The sequence below is a fragment of the Chanos chanos genome, chromosome 1, assembly GCF_902362185.1.
Source record: "Chanos chanos chromosome 1, fChaCha1.1, whole genome shotgun sequence".
Classification (NCBI taxonomy): Eukaryota; Metazoa; Chordata; class Actinopteri; order Gonorynchiformes; family Chanidae; genus Chanos; species Chanos chanos.
This window is the reverse complement of record NC_044495.1, coordinates 50,231,294-50,257,166: the sequence shown is the minus strand read 5'-3', so window position 1 is coordinate 50,257,166 and position 25,873 is coordinate 50,231,294. Positions and strand designations below refer to the sequence as shown.

General features: G+C 42.3%; 1 protein-coding gene across 1 annotated transcript in view; it reads left to right on the top strand.

Moving 5' to 3' along the window:
* efna5b (ephrin-A5b) overlaps positions 1-25,873 on the top strand; it is an 83,759-nt gene that overhangs the window by 34,461 nt on the left and 23,425 nt on the right. The window lies entirely within an intron of this gene.

Here is a 25,873-nt window from a genome sequence, read left to right as displayed (position 1 = left end):
GGGGAAATACAATATACCAAAAGTGTTTTCAAACTCCCCCCCTTTTTTTCTCACAAATGAGCTTGTGCTCTTTGAATGAAAAGGAAAGCCAGTAAACCTCTGGTGTGTGTGTGTGTGTGTGTGGTTTTTTTTATGTAGTGCATAAAAAAGGAATACAGTTGTGAGGTGTGTGTGATAACTTAATTGGAGAAACTCTGTCGTTTTGTCTTGACAGCTTAGGTCAGGTTCTAGATACTAAGACGTGACTTTGTCCGAGACGGAGAAAGGTTATGGATAGTTTTCAACGGCCTGGTTTAGTCTTACGCTTTTGAAAACGATACAGTTGGATCATCTCTGGCTGGCACGGATTAAAATGAGGTGATCAGGATTTCTTTTTCTTCTATAAAATTCTCTCACACTAAGCTTTTTCCGTACATTACACTAAAAAAAAAAAAAAAAAGTTTCACAAAACCTCGCAAGGGTGGGTCTGACGAAGTAATGGGAGTGAAACGGAGAGGAAGGCTATCAAACGCACCCGTCAGCGGGTGTCCTCCACTTTCACGATTTTTCTTGATGATTTTATCTTGTCCTCACAACAACAAAATCTGATATTAAGAGATGCACTTATACACACAAACAGCTTTTTTTTCGGGGGGGTGGGGGGGGGGTAACCAGTAATGTCCTGGTCATGTGAGTGGTTGTTAATCTTTTCTAACAAGGCTCTGGAGCTCTTCTCTCTCCTGTCCCTAGAGGTTTTGCGAATGACCCCCGGCAGACGTTGGTTGCAGGGGGGGGGGGTCCGTGGTGATAATCACTTAGCGTATCCCGCCGGTGCGTCGTCTGATTTATAGGGACGTAACGGTCGGCGACGGACGCAGATGAGCAGAAAGGGGGTAACGAGATGAAAAACGAGGCAACTAAAAAGCAGAGGAAGATCAATATCACAGAGTGCTGTCCATTTGGTTAATGGACATCTGATTATAACTGCCTCTGTAGAGGTAAGTGGACACGGGTCAAAGTGAGCTTCATTATCTAAAACATTTCAAAGTCTTTTTTCTTTTCTTTTTTTTTCTTCCTTCTCAAGTGTGAAATGAATTAAAGTTCTTGAGGAAAGATCCTAGATGTATTTAAGATGCCAGTGTATGAAGGCTTTTTCTACACTGCCCAAAATTATGTCATATTCCAATTCATGTTAAACTTAGTGAGATAAGAAAAATTATGTACATTGGCAGGACTTCACTGAACAAATGGTTATAATTTGCTGTCTACATAAAACATGCCTAGATTGGAAAGAGGCTAACATGGAAATATTAGTTGAGGGGGCAGTTGTACAGTGACTCTTATAAATTCAGTCTCCTCTCACAGACTTGATTACAATTCACCCATGCTGAGAAGAGTTTTCAAAACTTCATGTGTCTAAGTTTTCTTTTCTTTCCTTTTTTTATTTTTTCATCTCTTGGCAGCGTTTACTTGTCAGTGAGATCATGTTTGCATGTGTTTAAAGATCCCAGGCCCCTGACTCCTCATCTTCTTCCTCCTCCAAAAAAAGGGGCATTAGAGCTTTATCTGATCTCTGTGTGGATCTTCTCCTCTTTGAAGTGAGGAAATTTGCATCGTGGACTGACAGGTCTACTTGTCGCACCCCCCCCCCCCCCCACCCCCACCTCTTCATGTCACATGTGCACCTTTTTGCCACAAATTCTCAAACATTTTTTTTCTTCTCTTAAACCAAATTTGCAAACATTTTTGCTGTTTGCAGTAGACAAAGTCCCCCCGTCCCCCCCCCCCCCCGCTTTTGGTATGTCATATGACACAAGACTGAAATCTTTCAGGATGGAGACGGTAACATGACACATCTAAATGTCGACATGTTGGCTGCCAGCCTGTGCAGTAATAAGAAAACGCTGATCTGTTTCGGCATCCCTTCACATGTGTGTGTGAGAGAGAGAGAGAGAGAGAGAGAGAGGGAGAGAGAGAGAGAGAGAGGAGGAAAGTGTGTCAGCTTTGTCACTTTGCATACCCAAGAGCGTGTGTGTTAGAGTGTACAGTATAGTACAAATCCCCATACATCTACTTTCGCCAGATCCCTGCATGTCCGCTTTTCATAACACGCATTTTTTTTTCCCTCATCGACAAAAGAGAGGTACAATAAAAGTCAAACACATCAGGCTTCCGAGGAGGGTGACAGACAGGTCTTGGTCTTTTTGGTGATAGCATGCTTTGTTGTTAGTGTTGCATTGTTCTCTGTTACAGTGTCTTAACAGCCTCTTTCTGTCTGCATCACCCCACACACCGAGAACCTGTCAGGCGAAGGCAAGCGTCTTTCCTCACAGGGCTATAAGCACAACACATCTCCGTGGCCTTTCATTACGTTCTAACACATCTAAACTCATAGGCAGGAGGTGTCTTAGTGGTTTTGATCCGTTTTGCTGCCGTTCTAAGTTGAAACCCGGTATCACTTGTGGGAAATCCTCTACACTCTTGATTTTCAACTTTAAAACTCTGTTCTTGTCATCAGCACAGCCCACAAGGAATACAGCTCGGCTTCAGTAATCTCTTTCAGACATCAGTTCAAATTTTGTGGTGGAACAACATCTGATTGATGATGTATTTTATCGGGTCTGCCAAATGATAAAGGTTAATTACAACCACTAAAATCCAATCACCAAAATCATTCTGTTGATGGACTTTACTGCCTAGGTAACAGTTGGCTTCTGTTGCAAATAGGGGCAGACTAATATTTCTGAAAACTGATATGATTGGTCGAGGCTCTCTGTCAGTCAAGCTGAGTCCTGAAGTAAGATCCAGCCAGAGAGAGGCCATAGGGTGATTTGTTAGCAAGATATATCTCTCAGAGCTCGATTTTCTCTCCGGAGGCCAGAGAGGCCCAGAGGACTATGAAGTTGTGTGGTTGTAGAGTGTGCCATTGCATTTCCATCAATGCTTAGTGTGAACATACATGACAAGAGTGTGACAGTATACACCATATGCCTTTTATGTCACCCTTTTCGTTTTAAGCCAGTGTGAATTTTCAAAAGGTGTAAAATCAAAGTTGGTGAAAACTAAGATGTTTGAAGTAGTCACTGACAGAGACAGGTTACATCCATTCAGTAAATGGTATGTTCTTACACGTTTGGGTTTTTTTTCCTTCTTCTTCTTCTTCTTCCCTACCTGTTATCAGAAACAGGATCTTGGCTGGGCCTCTCTGTACTGTGTCCTGAGACCTCACAGTGCAGCATTGTGTTACGGAGAAACAGGTGTCCTTTCTGTATGGCCTTGTAGCATGCAGCCCTGGTCTTGCTCTCCTCTTTCAATGCAACCCAAGCCAGCCCTCACTCATTCCTCGGCCCCACAGACGCGGACCACTCTTTCATAGCCCGACACACTCATCAAGGATTAATGCTGGCGCCTCCGGTGGTTCTTCAGTGTCTAACATCAGGCACTGCTGGTCCAGAGTTGGCCCTTGGTTTAGATGACTGACCACATGTCTGCTGGACAGCCATTGTTTGGTTGGACGTTTGACTTATATCGGTAACTCTTCTTACATATTTCATATTTGAGCTGCAGATACTAAAAGAAAGTGTTGTGTGCAAAAAAATGAAAAAAAAAAAATCTAAAATAAAAAATGTGCGTTGGTCATGAGGAATAGTAAAATTCGCTCGAAAAAGAGTGAAATAGAATTCTCCCCAAAGAGAAAACACAGCCGTACTCCCAACATTAAAACAAAACAAAACAAGAAAAAAAAAAAAAAACATAATGTGGTTGAAGAATAGCACAGGAGAAATATTTTATAGCCCCCAGGAAGCAGTGATCTCCTTCATGTTGTGTGATGAATGGTTGGCCAAAGGGCTAGCTTGCCTGTATAACACAATTTTTTTTTCTCTTCTCTTTGGAATATATGTTTCATAGTGCGTTTATCCATCTATCTGCTGATGGAAGAGGGGATGTGGCCGAGTGTTATGGCAATAATTGGGAGTTGAGGGGTGGGGGAGCGGGGGTGTATCTGTCATGTAGACGCGTTTTATTAGCAGCCTGTGGGATCACCTCTGGCAGAGTCCATCTGTTGATGAGTCCATGGATGGATATGTGTCTCAGAGCCATGGATGAGATGGGACTGCATCATTTCACAATGCACTATTAGCAAACAGATGAGTGCTAGCAGGTAGTCTTTTTCTCTGCCCTCTTTATGCCAGATCGGTGTGTGTGTGTGTGTGTGTGTGTGTGTAGGGATGGCCACAGATTGGCTGCAGCTAGTCCTGCCTGTGAGGGAGACTGTATGTGTATCATTAAGCAGCCCATTAGAAGGCCATGGAAAAGAATGGTCATGAAAAAACAGCATCGAGGGTATTTTATCTTTTTGCTTTCTTTCTCTGGAATCGACTGTTTCCACTGAAGTTCAGATGGGTTTTGGGATGTGAAATCTGATAGTTCAGATCTGGATTTCCCCTTTCCATCTTCTCTTCACTCCCTCTATCCATCTCTTTTGACAAAGATGCTGTTAAGAGTGACCACAGCCAAGCGCTGGGAAAAAGAGGAAAGACAGAAGGCCTTAAGACAACAAAGATTCCCTCTCCTGTGTGTCTTGATGAGAAAGCTTAAGGGTGGCCTGGCAAGATGAGAGGATCACAAAAAAAAAGAAAAAGAAAGAAGAGCAGTTCTCTATTATACTCTCCCCCTCTCTTTTTTTTAACTGTCATGTATCTGAACGGGGTCATACCCTAACCTTTGAACTCGCATTAACAATCTGTACACTGTCAAGCTTAGCCACAAGCACTAATGGCAATCATTATTGTTTTAATCTAAACTCTGTCCACTGGGCCTAGTATCCCGTCTCACAGCGTGACTATCCCTTCTTGAGAGAGAATTGCTGGTTGCGGCATGTTATCTTTTAACTGTCAACGTTAAACGGTGACTGTATACGCCATTTGCATAGATTTAATGATGAACTCTCTAATGAGGTGGACATAGCCGTCGGCGGAGAGAGAGAAAGGGAGAGGGAAGGAAGAACGTAAAGTGAGCGATATGCTATTTATCAGCGTAGCCTGTCGGTGCTCATCGCACTGTGTTAATGGCTGAGACGAAGAAGCAGATACATAAATAAAAGCCACTGAATGGCTACTTGGGATGGATGCCATATCGCTTAGCAACCAAGCACCAAGCATTTCCACAAAAAAAGCCCCCATTGTGTACTTCCCCCTTTAACCCGACTTATTTGTTTATGTCTTTAAATGAAAGCTTGAGGAATGGGGGGGGGGGAGTCTTTTTGTCTAACTTTTAGAGTAGGAAAAGCTTTAAGGGCTATTTGATACACTCCGGAATGGACTTTCTCTCAATCGGTAGCTGAACTTAGAGGAGCACAGTTGACAGTCAAACAGTGGTGTACTGTACGTGCTGTTGTCTGAGGCGACATTGTTCGTAGGTTTGTTTGAAGGGCATAGTATCCTCGGGCTATGTGCAGGCTCAGAAATTTACATCTGTACAGCATGTCTTTCCTGTGACTGACCTGCCGGGGCTGTCACTCAAAGACCAGTGGAGAGTTTAATTGGCTGAAAAACCTGTTTATCAAAGAGAACTAAGCGCAACAGGATGTTCAGAGGTTTGGGGGCTGTGCTTTGATGGTTTTAGTTTAATACCATCCTTCTGCATGCAAAGTCTCTGGGAATTCAGTTTGGTACAATGAAAAGGCTTTACGCTCTGAAGTTACAGGCATAATGTATTCTAACTAATGTGTATTGAAGCTTTGCTTTTCACATGCTAAAGCCTGCGTTTCTCTGTTATTCTAGTTAGCATAGCATGATGACTTACCAAACTGCACAGTGTATACATAATACATAGAACATCATGTTTGAAAATTTCCTGTGGTTGATTTAAACAAATATTCTCTGTTTTTAAGGTCAATTATTTTAATGTTAATGATCCAAAAAAACATACTATCAAAATCTCATTATGTTTGAGCTAACTAATAATCCCTCAGAGGAGAAGAAAGTTTACCTCGTCAGACTTTCACAGGAAACTGTTTAAGAGCAGTGGAATTTAGGTCAGACACTTTAAGGCAATGGGCATTATGTGAGGAGAAGGGGGGAGATGAGAAAAGAAGAGAAAAGAAGAAAGGAAGCATCCGTCAGTTGGTTTTGTGCGAGGCGATTCACAGTTTTACGCGTAGGCCCCCACGTTGTATTCCCATGAGCCCCTGGGGCAACCTGCTCCAGATAAAACTGACATAGAAATGGGGGAAAGAATTGGGGCGTACTTGGACCCTCAACATCAGTTTATTTCCCTTTAAACATTAGCTCTCTTACTACTAAGTGCAAGTGTGACAGTTCTTATCCCTTTGAAAAGCAGCAAGACTAATAAGGAGAGAGGCTTTAAGCTATCGATTGGCCGAGTGATTGAACAATAGATGCATTGATCGCCGGATTTGAATATATTGACTGGCATCATAACATGTCGCTGGACATTGACGAAGGAACATCGAGGACTGAAATCCAATACATTTGAGCACTCTCTGCACTGTTCTCTTCTTGTCTGGTTTAATGTACCGTATTTTTTGTAGTAGTGCTGATGTGTTGTGAATTGCAGCAGCGCATGCATGTGTCCTAAGAGCTGATTCATGCTGGCAGTGGGAACAGGAGCAGGGAGAGATGTGGGAACACAGACTCTATGGGGTTTTGAGTAACGGTAAGATCAGGCTAGCTGTCAGTCTCTGAGGTGTCACCGGAGGGGAGAGCTGGGATGGGCAGCCTTTCAAGGGAGAGAATGGGTCTAAGGAGGTGGAGTGAAGGCACAAAGTGAATCCGAAATGAAACATTTCCAAAACCCACTCCACTTCTGAAACCACCTGTGCCAGAGGCTCAAACTTCAACCTTTGTAATCTGTCTTTCCTTTTCTCTCTCTCTCTCTCTCTCTCTCTCTCTCTCTCTCTCTCTCTCTCTTGCTCTGTCGCGCTGTCTTTCGAGGTTATCCTACAAAGCCTTAATGACCAGGGTTCCCCGCATGTTCTCTTGCTGAAGCTGCCCATCCACTCTCCTTCCCCTCTGCCTCTCGCTCCGGCCGTACTCTGTGCGTGCTGGTCATGAATTTCACGGCCTCGTGAATTTCATCTTGAAGTGGAGCTTGTGTATAAGGGCTTCTGGTTTTAGCTGAGGAGAGCATCTTCAGAAGCCACAAAAATTTTAAGCTTGACAGAAAAGCAGAGCCCGCCCAAAAACACACACACTTACACACACACGCACACACAGGCGTGCGCGTACACACACACTTACACACACACACACAATTTTACGCCCTGTTTTGGCCCCACTGTCTCTTATCTGCGGAGCATGCCGTGATGGCAGACACAGATAAGACTGACTGGAAAGTGGGAGAAATCTATTAACACTTTCCTCCTGTTTACTTTGTTGACTTTCAGATAATTGACTCGCAGTACCTCTCAAAGGAGTCTGGAGATGCTGTCCGATTAGCTTCCCCCTGCATTACTCCTGTAAATAAACAAACAATATGATTATCAAATGAAGTTGTTGTTTTTTTTCAAGACAAATTACAGCAGAAAGCAGACGCTATTTCCTCATAACAAGCTTTCAAGAGCAGTAACAAAGAGCAGATACATAAAGAGTAACCAAGAGGAGTAGCAGAAGGTAGCTATCATGGGGTTTTTTTTCTCCATATGTTGTCACATAGAAACATATTTAGCTTAGACCACATTATGATCTTGAAATGTTTCTCAATGTATTCAAAGTACAGTTTTTTATGTGTGTGTGCCTAAGGGAATTATGGGTGGATTTTACACTGTGAGACTTTTCAGGTATTTTGCTTTTGGCTCTCTGCATTGCTAAACCGTAGGGCAGAGTAAACGAACAGGCAGAAAGAAAGAAAGAAAGAAAAAGAAAGAAAGAAAGAAAGAATAAAAGAAAAGAAGAAGGAAGGAGAGTGTCTGTTTTTAAATAGGTTGGTGCTGGGACCTCATAACTGCCATAGTTGTGGAGTTAACTGCCTCGTGTTTCCAACAAAACATCCTGTGTACTAAATACTCAGACGCTCCTGGTGTCAGCCATGCCAGCATCCCGCCCTTGCTCCAGACTGTAAAAACACACACCCAAATGCACACGCACACACACACACACACTTAGGACAACCCCCTTGAGCCAAAGACAAGTTCGTTTTACTGTCCCAGGTGTTTCACATCCACCTTTTCCCTCCTTTACACTTTTTCCTCCTTTACACCTGGTCTGCCCATCCCCCACTCCACATAGATCCTTTTAATGTGACACTCACAAGCTCTGTCTCTCTGTCTCTCTCTCTGTCTCTCTCTGTCTCTCTCTCTTGCACCTAAACCTGACAGAAGAGAGGAGCGAGGTGCCAACAGCTGCAGGGGGTCAGGTGACCCTGTTTGCTGTTCTCACTGGAAACTTTGTGGCAGCTTCTAACATGTTCTACCTGTCTCCCTCTCTTCCTCTCTCTCTCTTCTTTTTTCTTCTCATCATTCCTGTTTTTTTCTTGAACACGTTTTACAATAGTTTTTTTTTTTTTTTATCTTTTTTTAAGCGGGTAGCAGCTGCCAAAAAGTCCTAAGGGTACGGTAGAAGGAAATCACAGAGCAGAGGAAATGAGTGACATGAATCTGTTTACCTCTAAATGAATGATCATCACCTGATACACCCCCTCCCCTCCCACACACACACAATTCCAGAATTTTCTGTCTGGTTAAAAGAAATGGCTTCATGCTGAATGTATCATGTTGTCTGAATGATATCAAGCCTGAGTAGAATGTTTAACAAAAATATGAGCAATACAGAAATGTAACCTATGATGTTGGGGTGTGACATAATTACAGAATTAAACTTCAACCTGTAAGTAATTAGCATGTTAAGCTCTTTAGAAATCAGCAGGTAAATATTTCTTGAAATGGCCACTTCACAGCAGGAATGCTTACAGAACATGACTGGGAGAAATGATGCGGCTCTGGAAAACAGACATCGAATCTGTGGGCATTCCAACAGTCTGTGTCTGACACGTCCAAACATATTTTTTCCCCCATCCTCTGTACCCCTTCCTGCACAGACAAGTAAATATCTCATCTAAATTTTTCCTCTCTTTTCTTTTCTTTTCTTTTCTTTTCTTTTCTTTTCTTTTCTTTTTTTCTTATTAAAATCAGTCTCTCCCTCTCTCACAGGTTACTCAAAACAATAATAATTACCTGTCAACATTTGTGTGTAACATGTGACACACTTTCAGTGAGACACCACCAAGTATAGGCTATTGGGGGGATCAGTTGGCGAGTCTCCTGGCAGGAGCTCACTTACAGGTGTTTTCACAGCACCCGTAGACCAAGCTCAGCTTATCACTCGTGTCTCAATCTAAACATGCTTATCAACAGAACATTTAGACCTGTTTTCTTCGAAGCCGCCACTAGAATTTGTCAACTCACCCAGACTGCCGGTGTCAAACAGTACAATGGTGGTTCATTTGGTTTTCCTTAATACTGGGTTTCGGGAGAGTTACTCAAGGAAGACTGAGAGAGATGGGGGAGGGGGAGGTGGAATGAAATAGAAAGAGAGAGACAGAAAGTGAAAGTGAAGGAAATTAAGAGAGATCTAGAGAGAGAGAGAGAGAGAGAGAGAGAGAGAGAGAGAGAGAGGATGGGAGAGAGCAGGAAAGAGAGAAAGCAGCGTAAGTGAGAGAGTTAGGTTGTGAGAGTTAGATAGCCTGAGATGGGAGAGGGAGAGGGAGAGAGAGAGTGAGGCGGGGGAGAGAGAGAGAGAGGGAGCGAGAGAGAGAGAGGTCCTGTGCTCCTCCTCCTCTTCCTGCCTTTCTCAGCAGGGTTTCCTTCATGTTTGCTGTGCTAATAGGCTTGCTCATTGTATTACGGAACAGAAAATCCCTGATCAAAAGTATGTTTAAGACTGTGTGTCAGACTATGTGGCTCTCAAGGAAGTCAGGCATGCCAAAGCAACTCTACTGAATGTACTGCAGAGCTAACACATAGCAGGTACTGCGGCAGTGGTGTAGTAAAGCTAGGCTCTTTACTCTTTAGCTTCGCATAATGATGACATGTTATTCCATATCACATTTCTGTATCTCTCTGTGTTTGGATCTGGTATGTTAACAACGATAATGTCTGACCTGAGATCAGTGAGGAGGGAAACATCATGTCAAATCATCCATGTGAGCAAAACACTCAGAGCTGACGTCTGATTGGCTCTTCTCTCTCTCTGTGATTTCCATTCTTGGCTAAAACATGACGTGTTGTTAAATGGACTACGAATGCCCATTTTCTCCCCCTAGTTTGACCTTGAAAGTCATGGTGACATTGAACACATTCCAAAGCACCTCCACCTCTGGAGGTCCTTTGTCCTATTTTCATTATGTACTTTTTGGCCTTAGGAGCAGTTATATGTTCACCTGTGGCCTGATTCTAAGGGCCTTTTGTTGTTTTACATGGATAAATTTCTCATTCATATATGAAATAAAAGCCCTAAAAGCCCTTCTTTAGTAAGATAAGGTAGAAAATCCTCCCAGTGGAGCAATTACAATGATTAAAAGTGGTAGCAGTGAGTATTCTCTGCATTCAAATACATGTATAGATAATATATGGCTTAGTTGGATGAGTAAGCCTGGGAAAGATTAAAGAGAGGCATCTAACTGATTTAACATTGTAAACTAATTAGCATGGGCTCTTTTTTTTTTTCTTCCCAAGGATCATAGGACTAGAAATCCGAGGCATTGCCACCAGTGCGTGAAATGCACTCAGCTTTACTGCTCGTTTTCATTTATCCTTCTCATAGTTCAGGAGTAGCTGCTTCAAGGAAATAATCATTAAAAAAAAAAAATCATAAATAGAATTTGAATGTGATGTGGTGAATAGGAGGTAGAAATTGGATGAAGTATGAATTTGTGGCAGTTTTTTTTTATTATTATTATTTCTCCTGGAATGTGAAGAATGAAAAGTATCCTCCTGCACAATCTTTTTTTTTTTTTTTTTAATATGAAACGAGTGTGTTTGTACTCCAGTTTGTTTGAAAAGGTTGAGAATGTAAGGTGGTATACTCAGTTCGGGATCTCTAGATCATTATCTCTCTCGTTCTCTCTCTCTCTCTCTCGCTCTCTTTCTCTGTCTCTATCCATCTCCCACAAGTTGACACTGGAGATTGTTGAAGGATTAGGAGTTAGTTCATTTACCTTGCGTGAGGTTGAGTGGTACCGGGAAAACTCTAAAAAAAAACCCCTCAATATTTACATAGTTTTGTGAAGCACCAAGACCTGTTGTGGAAATCATGTTTAAAGTGCCACCTAAACAGCTGCAAATTTGTGGAACTGTTGTGTACCTACGCAGGAGTTTACGATCTCTTGGGTGTGTGTACTATTCCAACATAACCAAAAACCTGACAGCACTCTTAAGCAGAGAGGGAATAAAGGGCAAGAAATAAGCTGAACTTGGAGGGGAAAAAAGTTTGTAAAAATCCCAACCCTAACTGTCTATGTTAAGAGCAATATTTTAGTTCCCCGTTGTTTTATAGCAGGACCATGAAGAGGACCGTATAAATATCACATACAGATTGCAAATTTCATTAGCAAGCGGTAGCATTAAAACAAAATGTCATAAAGTAATATGAACAACAAATACAAATTAATTTCCCATATTTTAGTCTCAGTTGGTCTCACACTTCTTTGAGCTGAGTTGATCTATCTACAATAGAGGTGTGTGCTTCTTGATAATCACAACTCAGAGAAAAATACACACACACACATTCAGTTTTCCATTCATAGTCTCAAGGACAGTGAAATCACGCATAAAGATAATTTAAATCTGGTTTATGGTGAATGTCCCCAGGAAACTTTCCTTGAAAAAAAAAAAAGATTATTTTTGGTCTTTTTGGTGCCTGTGCAGCGAAATCAGATTCTAATTAGCTTTCCTGTCATTCACAGGATTGGTAAGAGATGTAGGAAGGTTATTAGACCTTATTACAGTGCATATGTTTCCTGAATGTCCCCTTGGGTTAATGAGGAGGGCTGTTAATTACAGTTTAAATGCAGGACTGAAAATGTTTTTTTGACGCCTGGAGGCTCCAATCAGGCTGCTAACCACCATAGCTTAGCGTAGCCCCATGCTAGTAGGCAGATATGAAATGGCAACTCTCTTTTGAGGTGCTCTATGGAATTACAATGAGGCAGTTTGGTGGAGAATCTCTAATGCCTAACTCTTAGTTCTGATGCGTCTTTTTCCTTTAAACAAACATGGACATATGTTGTTTTGACTTGTGGTAACATGTAGCTTTTGCCCTCTGCCATCGATTTTTGATGAAAATAAAATAAAATGAAATAAAATAGAATAAAAAAAAAAAGAAAAAGGAAAGAAAGAAAGAAAAAAACTGGATGTGTTGTGGATGATATCCCTGTAGACCAGGGTTTGGCTTCTCTCACCCTCTATAGCTTCTTGAAAGAGCTCTATCAGTTTCTATAGGATTTATCAAACCTGGCCTGTGGTTCAGTGTGCTTCATTTCCTCGCCAGTCAGCCAAGGGGGGTGCAAAGCCTCAGAGTCCTCAACTGCAGGTGGAATCAAATACAAGATCCAGCAACATCAAATATGCAGCGATCGCCCTGACACATAAGAATCAGCAGCACTGACTCGGCTTTGAAAGAGTGTGTGTGCTTGCGTGCGTGTGTGTGTGTGTGTGTGTGTGTATACACTGCCCATCAGTATTCAAGCACAGCACCTGAGAGCTCAGTGGTGCTAGAAACACGTAAGGGTTTTGCCAGGGCTATACTTATCCACAACCAGAAATCCGAAAGGAAAGAAACGAAAAAATAAATAAATAAATGAAATAAAATAAATAAAGCAAACCCAGCATGGGTGAGGAAACCGAGGGGAGGGGCGAGCCGGGCTAATGGTATCCAATTACTGAATTACCTCCAGGGTTTCTAAGAAACCATCTCATGGAAGCTGTCCAGTGCCTTTAACAAACGAGTGATATCATACCATTTCACATACCTGTTGCTATGTTTACACAGTTCAAGCTTTCAGCAGTTTACAGTGTCAATACACAAACACGAAACCAGGCTGGGAAATGACAAATAATGTTCCCGCATAGGTCGCAAATCAACCGAGCGTCTTTTAAAAGACTGTTAAACGGGTCTGCTGAATCAAAAGAGAAGGGTGGGAGTTGATGTGAGAGGCAAGTTTCGCCCTGTGTCATGTTACCCACACTGTCTCTGCAATAATTGGCCCCCAGGAGTATGGCAGAGGCAGGATAATTGAAGTACGCAAGAGCTTCTCCCAGTTATTAGGAGCGATGAACAAATTAGGAGCTCTGGCAATTTTCTTTATGATCGTTTTTTTTTTTTTTTTTTTTTCTTTTTTTGTGCAGTTTTCTTCGTCTCCTTCTTTCTCCTCTGCTTCTTTGGCCTTTTACTGGTGTTTAGAATCAATCCTGTTCGTGTTCCGTGTGAATGGCACCATAAATATTAATGGCTCGTGAGACACCTGGAAGATTTCATTTTTATGAAGTTTTCACGTTGTTGTGGGGAGAACGTGGGGCCGCTTTCGGAGTTTCCAAAATTGCATCTGACCAACGTTGCGAGCTTAAGCCAATCTCACCCTCCCTTAGAGGCTTTTCACCCCGTAAGGACTTGCAAAAAATGTTTGCGTTTGAAATTTTTTGCACAACCTTTATATTCAGAACAGGTCCTCAAAAAAGATCCGAGCATTCACGTCTAGAAAGTGCAAGGAGAAAATTTGTTTTATTCTATTTTTTTTTTTTTTTTAATTGCCTGTATTTGGTTATCCGGGTGGGAATTGTGGCTGTGAGCCTAAATGAGTCAGAGAGAACAAAAGAATTCCTGCATAATGATGGTTCCCTAAGTCACAGGATTGTCACAAGTGCCTATTGTACATCCTGTAAATAGGATGTGGAACCTATCATGCATTCATCGCAATGCTAAGAAGATTCAGTAACGGCACAGCACTCCCCAGAGGGACTGTATGCTAACATGTAAAAATTAATATCTTGTGAAGTGCAGCCTTTTGATGTGCCTAGGAGCGCACTCTTCTAACTTCACTTTCTCTGCAGCGACACAGAGATGAGCAGTGAAGGTTAGCATCATCTCTCCAGGGATCTGTTTCAATCTTACAGGACAGCTCATAGACTAAGATGACCTTGCATATGGGGATTAGAGCACAAAATAGAGGCATACAGGTACAATTATTGTGGAACTCAGATTTCTTTAACCCAGGCAAAAACAGCCCCCTTATTTTATCTTTTCCCTCATCTGTTTATGTTATTCATATTCTCTGTTAGCGTGCTTTTGTCACTGAACAGAGTATCAGGCATTAAGGACATGTAGGAGGCACAGAAGTGTCTGCAGGAGATGAATATGGTGTTATGATGTCTCTCTCTCAAGACAGAGACAGGGAGGTCAGACAAGGACAGGAGACAGTCCTTGCAGTGTTTTGTGGGCCTGCAATCAAGATCATCCCTGTATTTTTTTTTTTTTTTTCATATGTGGCCCCGTTCATCTCTTTTTCGGTTGGCCGATAGAATAACACAGAAAAGACTACACTTGTTGGGTGTTCCTGTGGGATTTGAACCACACATCTGGGCTATGTTTGATGACATGCTGTTAGTTTAGCCATTAAGCTTTGAGTAAACCCTAATGACAATGCTCTTGTTTAGTACGAGATACTAAAACTCTGCTTCCACCCCACCCAATCTATCATTTATTCATTATGTCCAATTAGATGGGCTTTATGGCATGCTAGCCAACAATAACGGCTTTGGCAAGAATCTACGTTTTGAACAGTTGCGGAAAGATGCAGGAACAAAGGGTGTATACCACACATATATTTAAACAAGAAGTTTGCTTATGGTTTGGCTTGCTTTGTTTGGATTTGGGACACAAAGTGTATCCGTGTCTCAAGTTTCCAGTTTCATTTCTAGAGGGCTGTTGTGTAAACTTTTAACAGGAATTATGAGGTCATGGCTTTGTTAACCCTGTTATGGCACTTTCTAACCATCCAGTTTCCACAGCAGTTCTGTGCCATGTTAGGATCTGAAAACACAGTTCAGATACCTCTTAGGTGCATCATCACCCTCTTTGTTTGATTAGTGAGGACAAAAAAAATTGCAAACAAGCCATAGACAGGAGAGTGCAGCCTTTCTACATTAACACTCCTTTTTAGCCACTCAACCAGTACCTTACACTTAGTGGATGAAAGGGGCGGAGACCCGTTGTCAATTAAATGCTCCACTGCCGTCAGTTCACCAGAGAGGCACGAAGGTCGGAAATCAGCGTTATGGCACAAGGCCTTTCAGCCGAACGTTTACCAGGCATCGGCTCTTTTCTTCCCCCGTGTTTCGGCGACGGGACAATGGGCTACGAGCACTCTTGGCTCTTTCGCTACATTGGCTGTGTGTGGCCCAGACATCATCACCTGACACATTCCTCATGCTAACAAACTTGTAAGAACTCTTCGCCACCTTCCTAATGACTAAACTCTCAAGTAGCTTGGCTCTAATATGACAAGTGCGGAGTGACGGGAGTAGAGCATGCGTTAAGGAATGCCAGGTCCTTAAACAAAGGGTTGGGATTGGAAAACCCTTAGATCCCCACATTTCCTTCCCCCTTTTACTACTTGTCGGGGTTGTGTGTGTACATATATCTTTTTTTTTTTTTTCTATGTAGAAGCCTGCCGTTTATACTCTTGGCGATTAAGAAAGCTTAAGGATATTGGGAAAGTAAAAGATGTTAGCACGCGCATGTAGAAAGAAAAATCATTTCAGTTTGGTGGATGAAATGTTCCCCTGTTCTTTTGTTCTTCCGGCTCCGTTTTTGCTCTGTTTAATGTACTGATCTGGCTGAAAGCTTGTCTTTGGTGACATGTTTGAGTGCTTTGAGTCTGGGACCTCTGACAAAAGGCAAACAGAGAAAGCGCTGTCGAAATGCCGCTTTTTTTTTTTGGTTCATTTAGACCTTCGGGGTATTATAGCTACCACAATGACACACAACTGATGCGCATTTTCCTCTGAAAAAAAAGGGGGGGGGGGGGGGGGGGGGGGGAGAGATCATCGTTTTGACATCCCTTCTCTGTTTTTATCCCTTGTAAAAAAAATTTGACTTGCAGGAGATGGACAGGCAAAGAGGGCAATGAATGAAAGCCCTTGTGAAGAAACCTAAGTTCCACATTCCACAAATGACAGTCAGCCATATCCTTAAATATGTCACTCTTTTGTTTAGCCGGCTCTTTCTGCGTACGGAGACATCTAACAAATGTTTCAACTGACTGTTGTTGATTTTAACTCTCTGGTAATATAAAAGCTATGCCAAGCTTTAGAAGGATCCCTGTCTGATCTATACATACCATTGGTAGGTTGGCAATCAGAGGAACAGTGGCAGGCGGCGTGGAGAACATTGCCTGGCCCACTGCTCCTTTTACTCAACAGCAGCTCCACAGACCTCATCAGGAAGCTCTTCGAGACAGAAATTGCATTTATTGGTTTGGTGAGAGGCGCAGTCGGACAGCTGGGAGGCTTTTTATTGGTTTCTCCATAAAGTGGCTGAGATGCTCTCATAGCTGGAGCCCACCAAGAGCTCCGGGCGGCTCCAGCAGGAATTGGTTTTAAAAGAAACTAGGGGCATTATTATTGAAGGAGAGGACATTCTATGATTTTCCCAATAAGTAGGCCATACAGTGGAAACAAAAGACAAAGTCTATTTTAAATGAAATGGAACATTCTTCTGGCTCCTGTAAAGCTTCTCTGGCTTTCTTTATATCATCTCTTCTCTCCCTCCTTCATTTTATAGGGGGAGCAATCGAACATTCTGTAACATTAGAGCCAATGGAGTCTTGTGTTTCACTGAAGTTGGTGCAAGATTTGGCTCTCGCTGCAGCTTTTCCTCCTTAAGAATCTTAAAGACTGCCCTTTTCTTAACGGATATGCTTCTAGAATTCTCTCAGGAAAAGACGGGGCGTCTTCATTGTGACATCACTTTGCAAGTTGAGACTCCATGCCATGTGGTACGCCTATAGCAATGGTGCTATGAGGTCAGCAGGGGGGCGAAATCCCATATGTCAGCTGGAATGGTAACCATCCTTATTTAATAAGGGCAGCGATCCATTCTATCATTACTGTCAACATTCGACCTTTTCCCGCTCCACTGGTTTGTGTTTAGTAAATATGCCTCTTTTTTTTTTTATTAAGATTAGCATCGCATATTGTACGTGTACAATGACCTCATAGCAGTGTTTACACAGTGTGTCTGTGCATGCGCACATGTGTGTTTGTTTGTCCTAAGCCTTTTAATGTTTTGGTTTTTGTTACGGGCCCTTTATGGCGTACTCCAAAAAAGGCCCCAGATGTCTGATGTGTTACAGTCTCCAGAGACCCTGACATTTAATACATGCAGAGATGCATCCAGATGCTTATAAGATGATTACAGTGGAACAAAACTATGTTTCAGACTGTGTGTTAGGAGTCTGACCTCATTTAGTTACAGGTGCTCTGGTTTTGTGCGCATTGTTCTTGTGTTCTGTTACTTGAATGGTTTTTGTCATTTTTTTTCTCTTGATAGTTTTTTTTTTTCCCTATTTTTGCTGTGTGAAAGTTACCTACAGTCTTGGAGAATAACTGTTTATGAAACAAAGGAAGAAAAGAAATCAATTGAGCCCCTGCGGTGGCATTTTTATTTTTATAGCCTGGCTGTCGTCACATCAAAGCCATGACGCCTGTAGTTGCCTTAACTCTCACTGCTTCAGTGTGTTGACCTGCTCACAGACCTCACACAGATTGCAAAGAAGCTCACGCCTTATCTCTGTCTTCTTTCTTTCTTTCTTTCTTTCTTTCTTTCTTTCTTTCTGCCTGTTTTCTCCTCAAACCAATGTCATTCTTTTCAGGTTGACCAGTATGTAACAGGGCATGGCAGAAGGGGCCAGGGGACATGCTGCAGCTGTTGAATCATCCTGATGATGTGTGGATAGAAAGGGAAAATAGGGATGGAGGGAGGCAGGGAGGGAGAGATAAAGAGGGGCAGCTGACCCAATACCGCTCAGATTCATCAAAGAGTCCAGAGGCTCAGCAGAGCTCCTGTGATCCTAACTTCTCTCTCTCACTCACTCTCTCTCTCTCTCTCTCTCCTTCTCTGTCTGTCTCTCATCTTACACCCACTAAGTATGTTTTTGGAGAGCACAGTACTACACTTCTCACGCTAATGAAATTCACTATCATCCAAATCCCCGAGATGCGGAATTTGACAGCGTAAAAAAAAAAAAAAAAAAAAGCACCGAGCCAAAACGTGCACGTTCTCCAATGATAAAATGGCTGTATCTGTTGTCACAGCAACAAAAGAGCATTAAGATCTGAATGAAAGAGATTAGAAATTCAATTAAGACAAAATCCTGCACATTTTCAAATGATTTCATCCCTGTGTGCCTGCCTCTTTCTCTCTCTCCCTCTCTCTCTCTCTCTCTCTCTCTCCATGTGTGTGAGTGTGCATGTGTGTGAACACAAACACCTCAGACTAGTGCGGCATAGCTCCCATAATCTATTAGCATCATTGTCCTGTCCATCAAAGTGAGACTAGACTGTTAGTCTATGTTTGAAAGAGTCGCTCCAAAACCCAGCACAGCAAACACAGCATTAGACTTAGTGTGATTGAAAAGGAGGATAAAAAAAAAAAATGTGGAAGAGAAAATTAGAATTGGCCAGTTCACTGAGCATAGTAAACAGAGTGTCCTTTGCCAGTTGTTGCTGGGATTGTTCAGCTGTGATTCTTCAAACAGTTCTGTTTGTCCTGGAGTTTTTTGGCACCGATAACTCACAACAGATTTGAGAAAGATACAAAGCCTCTTCATCAGTGTGTTTTTCAGTTCAGCCGGTCAGTGTAAATAAGTAGGTCTTGCTAATTAATTAGAGAAATAGTTAAAAAAAATGGAAATCATGGCTTCTTCAGCGATTGTGCTGCCGGTGTAGAGCAGCATAAAAAAGGTGTAGCAAAGAAAGAAAGAAAGAAAGAGAAAAAAAAGAACAAAAAACAAACAAAAAAGACTTTTTTTTGTTATTTTAGACATGGATTAAAACCACTCCATTTGATTTCTGTGGTAATTAGTTTGCAGCCACTATTTTGGTACTAGATTGTCGAACCTTTGTATGCTTACAACACATTACTTACCAAATCCGTTACATATAATGTGGGAGTAGATTACGTCAGTGTACTGCAGTTTGCCTATAGATTCTTACCCTGTACTTACATATGCAGTTGCTGTGATAATACACTGTTATTAGGAACATTCATCCCCATCTCAGTTCAGACAGCCACTTCTCACTTCTATGCAAGTGCATTGGCCTAAATTGTGATTCACGGATGACTAAAATGAACTCTTTATCTGTGAATTCAGGGCTTCGGAGAGTTCATGTACAGGGTTTTGTTTTTTGGGTTGACTGGTGATCTGTGTCTGAGCCTCTAAAGTGCAGACGGGGGCATTTTCACACCGTTATGAGTCCCGTATTGTTTTAAGCTCCCTCTGGGGCTCTGGGTTTGGAATCCCTCTCCTTGTCTTTATTTTCCCTCTTGCTGACTCTCTGTTAGGGGCTAATTACTTGATTATTCAAGACATTTACAGGTTCAACGGTGTAACCTTTCCAAAGTGGACTGGCATGTTTCAAATCTATTCAAGGTGGCACAAGAAGGAAAGAAAGAAAGAAAGAAAGAAAGAAAGAAAGAAAGAAAGAAAGAAAGAAAGAAAGAAAAACTCTGCTTGAACTAGGTGCTTGCGCAAAATCTCCATGCGCAAACGCTCTCAGCCACACGTACTAACGCAAACACAGTTTGACTCTTTGTAAACCAGCCATAAAACTCCACTCTAAAATCGCAACCCTGAATGCGTGCTGAACTGTTCGATGCCATTTGCCTTACGTAAAAACGAATGAAAAATACGAGCAGACAATTCGTAGCTAGATGGGGACAAACCGCACCTCTCCACAGGCAGTCATCGCTCTTGTGAAGTCTGCCAACCGGTCTAGAACGTAGCGCTTGAAGGGCACATTCATTTATTTGGATGAACAGAGGAGGAAAACACCTCTTATGAATAGAATTTCACAGAGCGGAGCTTTTTTGAATGACTTGGCTACAGTACAAAGTGGGGTATCTGATATATGACAGAACACTGCTGGCAGGCTTCATACATCACACACCCTCTTCTTCTGTCATTGTGTTACTGATTCAATTTGTCGAGTGCCACCTCTCAACAAGCACTCGGACACACGCGCACACACACACACACACACACACACACACACACAAACACTCACATGTGCGCACACACAGTTCTGTAATGGTTGTTCTGTAATGAACGTCTGGATGGTGTGAGATGTATGTACTCTAATGGGAGATGTAAAGCACAAGACCTCAGCGAGCGCACACCCTTTTACCCTGTGCCAGTGGATGAGCGTCTCTCATCCACTTTCAATTTTACTCTCGCTCATGCTTGCCCCAACATGTCTCTCACTTTTTCTCTCTCTCTCTCTCTCTCTCTCTCTTTCTGTCTCTCGCTCTCTCTTTCTCTCTCCTCTCTGCTGGCCTGTGTCAGGCTGAATACACCCCCCGCCACGTCATGTAAAACTCTTTCACCTTTTTCCTTTCAATCTCCTCTCCTTTCACTCCTCTGCAACTGCCAACCCGTTATCTGTGTCTCTTTCATAGGTTATCAGTGGCGTGGTAACACAGATCTGTTGGTATTATGAGAGAGTTGGATGTCAGGTGAGACGTGCCAGTGAATGTGAGATTCAGGGGCTGCTCAGACCCAAGCCTCTCACTGTAGTTGTTTAGCAGGTGTAATTCTATTCATGAGTAGGACCTCTCTCTGTATCTCTTTGTCTCTCTCTCTCTCTCTCTCTCTCTCTCTCTCTCTATCACTCACTCGCTCTTTCACTCTCTCTCTCTCTCACGCTTTTTCAGGACCTCTTTGAGGTGGTTAAAAATGCTCACTTTGAGATGGGCCAGGTTATGAGACAGGGATTAGCCTGCCGTTGATTTGAATGTCAGACATTTATTACTGAAGGTTGAGTAAGGTCTCCGTGCTTGTAGATTGTTTTTACCTTCAGACTTTTTGGGGAACTTGTTTTGTGGGGGAAAATATGCAAAATCTGGGAGTTGCACTGTGTACTAGCTGGATTGTTGCCAGATACAAATGCAGCTTAGTCATTCTTTATAGCACTTTTAAATTGCGTGGGCTTGATGTGGAAAACATGCATATATAAGACACACATACACACACACACACAAATACACGGTCACACAAATGCAAGTAAAAAGACACATTCACACACACGCATGCAGAGACACACAGGAGATAAGTCATCAGTAGTGTGTCCCTGAGGTGGGCTCAGAGAGCTTTTAGTACTGGGGGGTGAGAATACCATGGAGACAGGGGGGGGCTTTGTTGGCTCTTGACAGCCAGCAGGGTCAGCAAAATGGAGCCTGAACCCTTTTACAGCACAGAGCCTTTGTCAGATTCTGCGAGACACAGCAAATTAACTTAATGAGCTTGTACATTGATCAAGTGATGGGCTTTCTTCTAAACGCATAAATCGACCCCTCTCTTACTTTCTTGGGTTTTTATGCGAGGTGTTAGTGCAATGCCTTGTGCGGTTTAAAAGGCCGCTCCGTCTGGAGGGTAATGACTCTAAGTGAAGTTGCTCCTCTGTATATAAGGTTGATTCTGTTTATAGGAGGTTGGTTCTGTTTATGTGGGGTTGCTCTTCATATGGAGTAAAGTCATTGACCTTGTAACTTCTCAAAATGTATCAACAGGCTCAGTCCTAATGGTATTTATGAGTTTTACTGGAGGATTTACTCTCTTACTTCTCTGGGTGTGAGTTTGTAGCTTCAGAGTGAGGAATGTGGCGTTGCATCCGAATATACCAACATGCTTAGTTTGTTCAATTTGTTTCCAATAATGAGAAACGCTCTAATGGGAGAGATGAAGCAGAATGCAGAAGACCCAGACGTGGGGCTAAATAATTATTTGAAGCATTTGAATGACTAGGCCCCATCTCTTTACTCCTCAGTGCTCCCTTGCCTTTAATTAACAGGTAAAATGGCAGCTGTGATAAAGATGCCGGAAGGTGTTCGTGTAATGTTTGCCTGGTATTGCTTCAATACACTTGGTCCTGTAATGTAGTAGCTTTAGTAGAATAGGGCTTCAGGTAAAGGAGACATATAAAATTGGCAATGGAACAGGACCCAGTGAATGTTAAAAAGAAAAAAATACAGGTAAGTATTCGTGCCAGGCGTGGCCTTATGAAGACGTTTATCATCATGACATTCGTATGGCAAACAGTCAAAACAGACGGTCAGAGGCAGACGCTGTGGGTTCACCGGTTGTGGGTGGGGGTGGGGGTGGGGGTGGGAGGGGTAGGAGGGTGCCAGGATAGGTGGTTGGAGGAGAGAGTAGATGCTGGTTCAATTTAAACCCGGTCATGCGTGACTACAGAAGACATAGGCAGGGATAACGGAGAGGATATTGCTCATAATTCAACACACTAAATCAAAAAGAATCTTTAGCCTGATAAATACCATTTTTCCAACGAATGATTTTGTCTTTCCTTTGTTTATTTGTTGTTGTTTTTTTTCCATCTCTCTCTCTATTGAAATGCAAATGGAGTGTGAAAGTGTAAACTGAGTATGGAAAAAAAAATGCTCTCTCTTTCTCTTTCTGTTTATCTCTTAAGTTGTGTTGATTGTTGTTTTGATTATTATTCAGATGTTTGGCTTTCCTTTTTTATTTTTATTTATTTATTTTTTTTGCAGCGTCATCTGGCTAGCGTAATCTGACCGATTCTTCCATCGTTCTTTTCAATGGCTCCATCTCTCTCACAATAATTACACGTTCCAACATTTCCATCTCACAGATGCCTCTTGAATTAGCCTGGTCACAAGCTCCTATTTGCCTCTGATGGATTGTTCATGAGTCAGTGATTAAGGTAAGGCGACGGACAGAATGATAGTGTCCATCTGCCTTGTGTTTTTCTTTTTCTTATTTTTCTCCCCCTGTTTCTCCCCCTCAGTATCTCCTAATGTGTCTGTCGTAAGGCCTAGATGGAAGACTTTGAGGAAAGAAATCAAGTTTCCACACTTCTCTGTGTGGTTGTTATATATCACCTTATATGTGATATATCAGTACACTGATGAGATGTCCCCCTAACTTTGATTTGTGTTCAACTTGAGCCATGAGCACCTGCAGGTAGCCCAAGCACTTGTAATTTATAAACTGTTGAGTTGATATAGTGCAACTGCTGGCTATTCCTGTACTGTGAATTCCTGTAGCGCGCACGCTAGGCTAACCCAAACGCCCGTGCTTTAAGTCCAAAGATTTGTTGTTTGACACAGACGTCCGAGAAAAGGACTATGCGTTGATCGAGCCTCCCGCTGTTTCATAATGTGAGTGACAGTAATATGTGTGTTTGTCTTTCAACACGTTCAAAAACTCCTCCCCTGATGAGAGAATCTGAACCAATAGCAGCCATTGAATGCCTTGCGTTTCTCTAGACCTGCTGTGCTGTTGAAGGCCGCAGGCGGAGGTTCTGACAGCTTCCCCCTGACCCTGGCAGGAGATTTAGGGACCAGCTGCAGAATAATCGTGAACTATGGGGGGACATAAGGCATCCCTTCTGCGCTCTATGTTTAGAATCCAAGCCCAGCGCTTCTTTACCTGCTTCGTCCTCTTCTTCCTCACTTGATATGCAACATTGCTCTGACTTTTCTTGTTGTTGTTGTCGTTGAGGTTCAGCTTTATCAAAGCTGTTAACAAATTTAGTTGTAGGTCATGCTTTACATTGTAGCACGGTTTAATGCAAGTCAGTAAACAGCTATTTCTCAAGAAATTGGGAAGGTTCTTGTAAAGCACAAAATGTTTTGATGTTACGACAGGAACGTTTCATTAAATGGTTGGCATATATTGTCCTTACAACTCTTTAAATGTTCAGGATTTTGTTCCCACAGTATTCGTTTGTAACATTACCTCAAATGGTAAACTGAGAAGGATTCCAATAAAGAAGCCGTAATCTTATCGAAAGCCTTGAAACTGAAACAGTTGTTCATTCTTGCCGTACGTTTGATCGGAACGACATGAATTTGGTTGGCCTCAAATCCCGCCCTTTAACCTTTATCTGATCACAAGTGTCATGCGCTCACACAAAACCCTGAATAAATTACGCCCCTCCGACTTGACCTGACCTAAAGACCTCGTTTTGTGCTCTCAATTTGTCTTTGCATCTCTCTTGTGTCTCAAATAGGGCAATTGGCAGATGAACTGTGTTTTTATCAAATGGAAATCAATCAGCTTGTGAACCGTCAGAGGCGTTTTCGACTTACTTCCTTGGTGCCTCTGGTGTTTTTCTCGATGCGGGCACGTCCCACAGGTCACTTACGGCAAAGAATTATAGGGGCTCATCTCAAGCTGAGAAAAACATCATCTTTTGTTTTTTTCTCTCTCTATCTTAACAACAACCTTCTCTTTTAAAACTGTGACTTTCTCTCCCTCGCTCTCTTTCATGGAAACACGTACACCAGACGCGTTGCTTAACTTGTTTACTTAATTAAACTCTACCATCCTACGCCCGGGGACCTCAGTTTTATGTGAGACAGAATGTGCTGAAATTCCCAGCGTGCAAGGCTAGCAAAACACTTAACTCTGCCCTCTCAGCAAAGGGGAGAGCTCTGGACAGTAACAGTGACAAAATGATGAGTCCATTTTTAGGTTAGCCTCATCTTTTGATAAGAAATGATGACATAACAGCTCTTAAGCAAAGCAGGCTAACTTGCCAAATACGTAGGCATGACCCCTCACAAATCTACGGTTCACGTCTGTGAGCAATGCAGGTTATTCTCATAAACACAGGCCTCACAAAGTAAACAACCTGAAGAGATTATTGACAGATTATAAAAGGAATGAGAACATTTCAGGACTTGGGACTGATGCATGTTTGATAAGTATGTAAGCGTGTTGGTACAGTGGTTTCTTTATCTGAGTGAATCTTTCATTCTAAGGGGAGAGAATGAAGACAATGCATGTTATTATCCTTATGAGGGAGCCTCCATACCCCCTCCACCCCCAGACCCCCCGCTAGGGAGTGACCTTGAGGTCTTGTCAGGTTCCTCATTTAGAGGTTCCCGAATTGGAGACTTAGAAAGAAGAATGGGTTCCGGGGTCACGATGCTAAGACCTGCCTCCCAGATGTCGAATCCTAAATGACAAGTCCAGGATTTATCCCTCAGTAGTTTCACTTGGTCCTGCAGCTCTCAGTCCCTGTCATGTCAAACACAGCTTAGCTAGAGATGTTGTCGTTTGAAGGTACAACAATTCTTCAAATCCTGCAGTATCTTTGGTGGTGTAAATCCTTGCAAAACGGATGTTTGATCCTGACTTATGTCTGTTAAGAATGTGGTGGGTTTTTTTTAGGAATTGTTTGGAGGACACCAGAGAGAAAGTGTGTCTCACCTTGGGAGTGTGTTTTTTGTCGACGTTGAGGAATCTGTGTCCCTCTAACAGCTTCAAGATTACCCGTGTTCACACGCTTATCTTAATTATCCCCGGGTTTTGTATTGATTAGGTTTTAGTCAGCTCCTATAAAGCTTGGACAATAGAGACATCTTGTGAATTAAGAAGAAAAATAAGCACATTGTCAAACAAAGTACGTTACCATTGAAACAAACGATGGCTACCACAAATCAATTTTATGTCGCCATCCATTACGTAAAGGCACTTTTGAAATTTGTTACAGTGGCGCTGACATGCTCTTTCTCGAGTTTTAAGACATCAAATAAAAACGAATAAAAGTTCAAAGCGTTTACTGGAAGTAAGTCGGTTTGATCTGCTTCCACGATTGTCTTACCAAACTTAACAA